The following is a 7,535-nucleotide window of genomic DNA, read 5'->3' as shown; positions in this document are numbered from 1 at the left end:
TAGACGGAGGCAAGACCTCTGGTGGTCGACCTGAGTGTCCTAAGTGCGGCAAACACCATCCAGGTGAATGCTGGAAGGCCATGGGGGCTTGTGTGCGATGTGGCAGTATGGACCATAAGATCCAGAACTGCACTCGACCAAACCAGAACTCAGGCCAGTCTGGAGGAAGCGGCTCTCCTACTTGTTTCCAGTGTGGCAAGAGTGGACATTACAAGACGGACTGTCCCCAGCTACGTGGAGGTCAAGGGAAGGGTCGTGGAGACAATGGCAAACCAAGCCAGAGCAGGCCAGCTTCAAACCCTCGGGTTTACGAGCTGTCCCGTGATGACAGTGCTTCCGGGTCGCTGGACTCGATCACTGGTAATTTCTGAATTTGATCTTTTTACTTTAAAAGTAGAATTGTTTTGGTCTGGAACCTAGAAGGTTCTAGGGGATTCTGATGTGGGTCTCTGATAGGGACCCTCATGATTGGTGGTGTGGAAACACACGTACTTTTCGACACAGGGGCTACACATAGTTTTGTGAGTCCGGAACTGGTCGGAAAGGGTCTGTTCTGTCTGGACGCTGGGGATACTTCGGTGATAGTGAATGCAGCCGGAGGGCAAGTAATGCATTCACTGGGCAATATGTCAAATATCCCAGTGTCAATTCAGGGAAGAGATTTCCCTGTGAATCTGATTTGTGTCCACCTAAAGAATCACGAGGTGATCTTAGGTATGGATTGGTTGGGAAGGTATCGGGCCACTCTCGATTGCCATAGGGGTCGTGTGCAATTGGAGAATGGACTTCACCCGATTCAGTACCAAGGTCTGAGTCCGGCTCTAGGAAAAGTAGTGGTATCAGCAGTCCGAGCAGTACGGATGCTGAAACAGGGTTGCGAGTCCTTTTTGGCCACAATCACCACTACGGAGCCCGACTGTTCTGTTTGTCTGAAAGACCCTGCAGAGGATTCGTTGGTGTCTGAGTTCCGAGATGTGTTTCAGGCGCTACAGGGAGTTCCCCCTGATACTGTTAGGCCCGAACCGTTTATGATTGAACTAGAGCCAGGGACAGTTCCGCTGTCCAAGAGTCCGTACCGAATGGCTCCGGCCGAGATGGCTGAGCTGAAGAAGCAATTAGAAGAATTGCTTGACAAGGGGTTCATACGTCCAAGTAGCTCCCCTTGGGGTGCACCAGTCCTCTTTGTGAAAAAGAAGGATGGTAGCATGCGTCTGTGTATCGACTATCGGGGGTTGAACAGGGTTACTGTGAAGAACAAGTACCCGTTGCCCAGGATAGACGAATTGTTGGATCAACTCAAAGGAGCTAAATGGTTTTCTAAGATCGATTTGGCCTCAGGGTATCATCAGATCCCTATAGAGCCAAATGATATTAGAAAGACAGCGTTTAGGACCAGGTACGGTCACTACGAGTTCGTGGTGATGCCATTTGGTCTGACCAATGCACCTGCTGCATTCATGAAAATGATGAACAGCGTGTTCCAAGACTTCTTGGACGAATCAGTGATCATCTTCATTGATGATATCCTGATTTACTCTAAGGATGAGGAATCTCATAGGAAACACCTGAGAGCCGTGCTAGGACGATTACGGGAACACAAACTTTATGCTAAACTCAGCAAATGCAGTTTTTGGCAGAAGAGTATTGGGTTCCTCGGCCATATCGTGTCCGACCAAGGTGTCTCGGTGGATCCAGAGAAGATCAGGGCGATCAAGGATTGGCCCCGACCACGCAGTGCCACGGAAGTCAGGAGCTTCCTAGGGCTGGCAGGTTACTATAGAAAGTTTGTGAAAGGATTCGCAAGCTTGGCTCAGCCTATGACACGGTTGACTGGGAAGGACGTTAAGTTCACATGGTCTGAGGAGTGTGAGAGATGTTTCTCCGCGCTTAAAGACATGTTGACCAGCGCACCCGTCCTAGTACTTCCGGAGGCCGACCAACCATATGTGGTCTATACCGACGCGTCCATAACTGGACTAGGTTGTGTACTGACCCAGAATGGAAAGGTCATTGCCTACGCATCAAGGCAGTTGAGAAAACATGAGGGAAACTACCCCACCCATGATCTCGAAATGGCTGCGGTAGTATTTGCCTTAAAGATTTGGCGGTCATACTTGTATGGCGCCAAGGTTCAGATACTTACGGACCACAAGAGTCTGAAGTATATATTCACCCAGCCTGAGTTAAACTTAAGGCAGAGGAGGTGGATGGAATTTGTGGCTGATTACGATCTAGACATCTCCTATCACCCGGGCAAGGCCAATCTGGTCGCAGACGCCTTGAGCCGGAGGAGGGCGGATGTATCGGCCGAACGGGAGGCGGGCGACCTGGAAGGGACGGTCCGTTCTCTGCAGTTGAATGCATTGACTAATGAGTCTGAACCACTCGGGCTGGAGGCGGTTAACCAAGCCGACCTACTCACCCGAATTCGTTTAGCTCAGGGTCATGACGAGAACCTGAATAAGGTGGCTCGAAATGATAGGACGGAGTACCAGATTGCAAAAGATGGTACCATCCTAGTGAATGGTCGGATCAGTGTTCCAAATGATAAGGGCCTTAAGGAGGAAATTATGAGGGAAGCTCATAAGTCTAAATTCTCGGTACATCCTGGCGCGACCAAGATGTATCAGAACCTCAAGAGGTATTATCATTGGATCCGGATGAAGACTGATATTGCTGAATGGGTGGCCAAGTGTTCCACTTGCCAACTCATCAAAGCAGAGCATCAGGTTCCTAGTGGGTTGTTGCAATGCTTACCTATTCCTGAATGGAAGTGGGATCACATCGCGATGGACTTCGTGACTGGGTTCCCCACCACAAGGAATAAGAAAGATGCAGTCTGGGTTGTGGTGGATCGCCTAACCAAGTCAGCACACTTTCTGGCCATCAAGAAGGCGGACGGGGTCGATCAAATTGTACGTATATACATTGATGAGATCGTTCGTCTACATGGTGTCCCGGCAAGCATAGTGTCGGATAGGGATCCAAGGTTTGCATCTCACTTCTGGAAGGCTTTTCAAAAGGCCTTAGGAACGAGAGTAAACATGAGTACCGCCTATCACCCACAGACGGATGGTCAGTCTGAACGGACGATCCAGACATTGGAAGACATGTTGAGAGCATGTGTCTTGGACTGGGGTGATTCCTGGGAAAGACATCTACCCTTGGTAGAGTTTGCTTACAACAATAGTTTCCATAGTAGTATTGGCATGTCGCCATACGAAGCTCTGTATGGGCGTCCATGCAGGACACCCTTGTGCTGGACCCAAGTTGGGGAACGCAGCATGATTGGTCCGGAGATTGTCGAGGAGACAACTGACAAGATCAAGTTCCTAAAGGATAAGATGAGAGAGGCGCAGGACCGCCAAAAGAACTATGCAGATCGAAGAAGAAAAGATCTCGAGTTTGAGGTAGGTGACCTGGTGTATCTCAAGATGATTACCTTCAAGGGACGAGTCAGGATCTCCGGAAGAAGGAAGTTAGATCCGAGGTACTTGGGGCCGTTCAAGGTTATTGAAAGAGTTGGCAAAGTGGCATACAAGTTAGACTTGCCTGCCAAGATGGATGCATTTCATAATGTGTTCCATGTTTCCCAACTTCGGAAGTGCCTAACGGACCAAGATGTCGTCCTTCCTGCCATTCCAGCTGATCTAGGCACGAACCTAACCTTAGAGACAAGGCCGGTTCGGATCGTAGACAGGATGGAAAAGGCAACCAGGAAAAAGACAGTCCAGATGGTCAAGATCGTCTGGGACTGTGATGGTAAAGATATAATCACTTGGGAAACAGAAGCTAGAATGAAAGCTGAGTACCCAGAGTGGTTTGATCAGTTTGTTTCTGAGGAAACAAATGAATCAGGATTCGAGGACGAATCCACCCTAAGGGGGGGAGACTTGTCACGCCCCCAATCCTGAGAAGGATTGTCGGGACGGACTATGGTTCGAGGAAACGAACCAGCCGATCCTTGTGATCAAAGGCAAGCGTTCCATAGTCCAAATACAAAGGTTAAGTATGAAAAGACTTAACAAAATAAGCTGAGAAAGAAATAGACAGCTAGAACGAGTTAGACGGTAGCTGGACAAAGTGTACGAGTAGCTCGACCAGCTCACAGAAGCTCAGTAGAGTGTACTCCAGCTCCCTCACTACTAAGTCAGCTCCACTAGCTGGACTACTAGCTCACTCAGCTGGGTCAGCTGGGAGTCAGCTCATCTCAGCTAGACGGACTGTTCGGGTTTCGGGACAGTGGTCCGGGTCCGGGCCGGTGGCGGGCTGGGTGGTCCAGCCATGTGGTCCATGGACCGGTGGGCTCTTGGGCAAGGCCGTGGGCTGTGTCTAGGGGGCCTGGGGGATGGTTTGGGCTTAAGCCTGACCCAATATAATGGCCTGATAGGCGTTGGGGTGCAAGGGAACAAAGGGGTGCAACCTGTTTTCCAAGTCATGCCTTTTCGGTACAAGTCGTGCCTGTTCGTGGGGCAAGACTTACCCCCTCATTTCCTATAAATAGGGCCTCGTCCCATTCACTTTTCTCATCCAGTTCCAGAGTAAAATACTCAGAGAAAGTCGTAGAGAAAGAGAGAGAGAGAAAGAGAGAGTTTCCGGTCAATACCGAGGCTGTTTGAGTGGTGGTTAGTTTTCCGGCGACTCTGATCGTTTGTGAAACAACCTCTGGTCAATATGGAAGATCAGAATGGAGAGAAGAACCTGGAGAACCCAGTCGTGGTTCAGAAGGTATGGTATGGGCTTTGGTCCCATCAGACCTTACGGTTAGCCCTTGTGGTCGAACCGAGGATCTGGTCGGTTCATTAGTCCCAACCGTTTCTCCTTATCTGTTTCTAGTCTATCTTTTTCTCTTCTTTCAGATGATGCACGAAGGGTTGTGTCTGTTGGGCCCAAGGGTTGCATCCCTTGACTTGAATGGTCACACCCTAACCACTAACTAGACCATGAGTCGGTTATGCGGGACAGTGCGGTTCGTACCAATGATTAAGGGGTTGGCCTGAACGTTTTGGAAAGTCACCAAAGGGTACAAGTTGCCAAGAGTCATGAGTGCCAAGGGTCATGAGAGTCCAAAGAGTACGAGTAACCAGATGGTATGGGATACCAGAGAGTTATGAGTACTATAAGGTACCATAGACCAGGAGGTGTCAATGACCAAGGGGCACGAGATACCAAAGGGTGCGAGTTCCAAAGGGTGCCAATGGATGCAGGTTCTGTCCGGTCCATATGGTTCAGTCCCAAACCTTAAGTCAAGGACGTATGCACAGTTGTCTAACCGGAGTAGTGAGTCGCAAGGTCTGGCCGGTTGATGATCAATTCGGGCTGAGCTTGGGCCTTACTCAATGGTATGGATCCAGGCCAGTACTGGATCAGGTAAGGGAGTCCGTTGGGCCTTTGAGCCGGACTTCAAGATTGACCGGTCGAACCTAGATTCTGTCCGGATAGTCGGACTGGTCTTTGGGACGATACGGACTGGTCGTGTTCTGATATTTTGTCTGGGCTGTCTATCTATTCTAAGTCGTGGGGTGGTTGGTTGATAGACTTAGGATATGATAGGCAGTTCCAAATCATTTTGTTCATATAATAATGTTGTTTAAGGTTTATTAAATTTCTAGGAACCAAACCAAAACATGTAGGATTAATCCGATATCACTTCGGTTATGATTAAATGCTTATTGGTTATGGTTTCAGGAAATGCGGCTTGTGGTGGTCAAGCCAAGGAACCGTGAAGGCTCTATCAGTGAGAAGCTGTGCCGTGTGTGGGTAAACGAAGCTAGGGAAGAACTAGTTATTGTTTACGAGACTATTAAGAAACTATGTATTGGATCACATGATTAGGAGTATTATAATGTAAACTACAAGGATGTTTTTTTTAAGTTATTATTTATTCCGCTGTACTATCTGGTCACTTTGTTTATGAACCTCATATTTGAATATGACTTAGTAAATAAAAGACTTAAAAATGGATCAAACAAGCAAAGAAAACAATAAGTAAGTCTGCGGATCCAGTTGGGCCGAGAGGCCAGGATCGGGTCCTACACTTCTTCAAAAACCTGTGGAGACAGAACAAGACTACTCGGAAGCTCCGGTTGCAAAACAGTTAGTTCTACATTAGCTTGCTCATTTTCAAACACAAACTCAGGTTCAAGAGAGGGAAGATCACATTTGTCCTCACAAGTGATCAAGCTTTCAATTAGCTCTTCATCAGATTCATCATAAATGGGTAAAGAATCTGAAAAATCTTTAAGCTTTTCAAAATGGTTTTCAGATTCACCTTGAGTTTTCTCACTGATGAACAAGGATGGCTCAGCTACAGGTGCACGTGTGGATGTGCTCTTCTTGTGGCTCTTGCTGACGTCCTCGAGGGCTTGCATCATTCCTTTCTCAAAGTTGTCACAGATCTCTTGGACATCAAACTGAAAGGATCGCCTCTTTGGATCAGCCACATCTTTGACCTTTTCTTTGCACCTTTGTTTTGGCTTTTCCTGCACACTAACAAACTCATCAAAATTATTCAAAGGATATTTAAATGGAGTTTGAGAGGCAGAATGTCGTGGGGGTTTCTCCTTGCTACTTCTCCGGTGAAGACCAAACATTTTAACCTGAAAATCTCAACACAAAAGTTAGTAGATAAAATTCCTCACTCTCTCAAGTGTAAAATCTCACCCACTCAAGTGTTTTCTCTCAGATTTTATGGTGATCACACAAGGTTTATACTCAAAGTTCTAAGAGAACAGATCAAAGAATCCCAATGGGCAAATCCAAGCAAGATCAAAGGTTTAAGATAGAAAGATAAGAGATTGTGATTTGGGAACCCGCTTTAACCAACTCAAAGGCCGGATTTCTCCTCGGCCAGCAGGCTTTCTCTTCCACCACCAATCCACAAATCAAACTTTGAAACTCTTTTTTTTTTTATACTCTTTTTTCTTTTTTTTTTTTTTTTTTTTTTTAAATCGTAGATCTCTTTTTTTTTTTTTTTTTTTAAATGGTGGATGGTAATGAGTGGCCCGGGTTCAAGAAAGGTAGAAGAAGAAGTGTTTAAAGAAAATGGAAGATGAGAAAAATGGATAGAAATAGAGTTACCGGAAGAGTGGCTCTGATACCACTTGATAGAACCAAAATCGGGATCACTCTTTCGGTAAGGTTGATATGGACTCTGATCCGGAAGGATAGAGAACTGGTGGGATGAATGGTGACACAATGGGATGCGGAAAGGCCCAATGATACTACCAGACTTCAAATGTTGCCGGATGTGACGCACCGGTCCAACAAAGGAAGGATCGAGACTTGGAGATAACCTCACCAAGAAACTAGAAATGTTCTTGACAAAGAACAGAGAGTAAAACTCATAAAAAGAAAGGAAAATTCGTTGATGATTTATTCATGAGAGACATCACATATATATAGTGTTTGTGAGTCAAAGAAACATAAAGAGAATTGTTGGAAATGACAACATAGAAAATATAAATCAATGAAAACAAGACATGGATTTCTGAATTTTGACCAAGACTAGTCAATGGTGCGGATGCTCATGTTGA

The sequence above is a fragment of the Raphanus sativus genome, unplaced genomic scaffold (genome assembly GCF_000801105.2).
Source record: "Raphanus sativus cultivar WK10039 unplaced genomic scaffold, ASM80110v3 Scaffold1089, whole genome shotgun sequence".
NCBI classification, from domain to species: domain Eukaryota; kingdom Viridiplantae; phylum Streptophyta; class Magnoliopsida; order Brassicales; family Brassicaceae; genus Raphanus; species Raphanus sativus.
Note: the sequence above shows the minus strand (reverse complement) of the source record.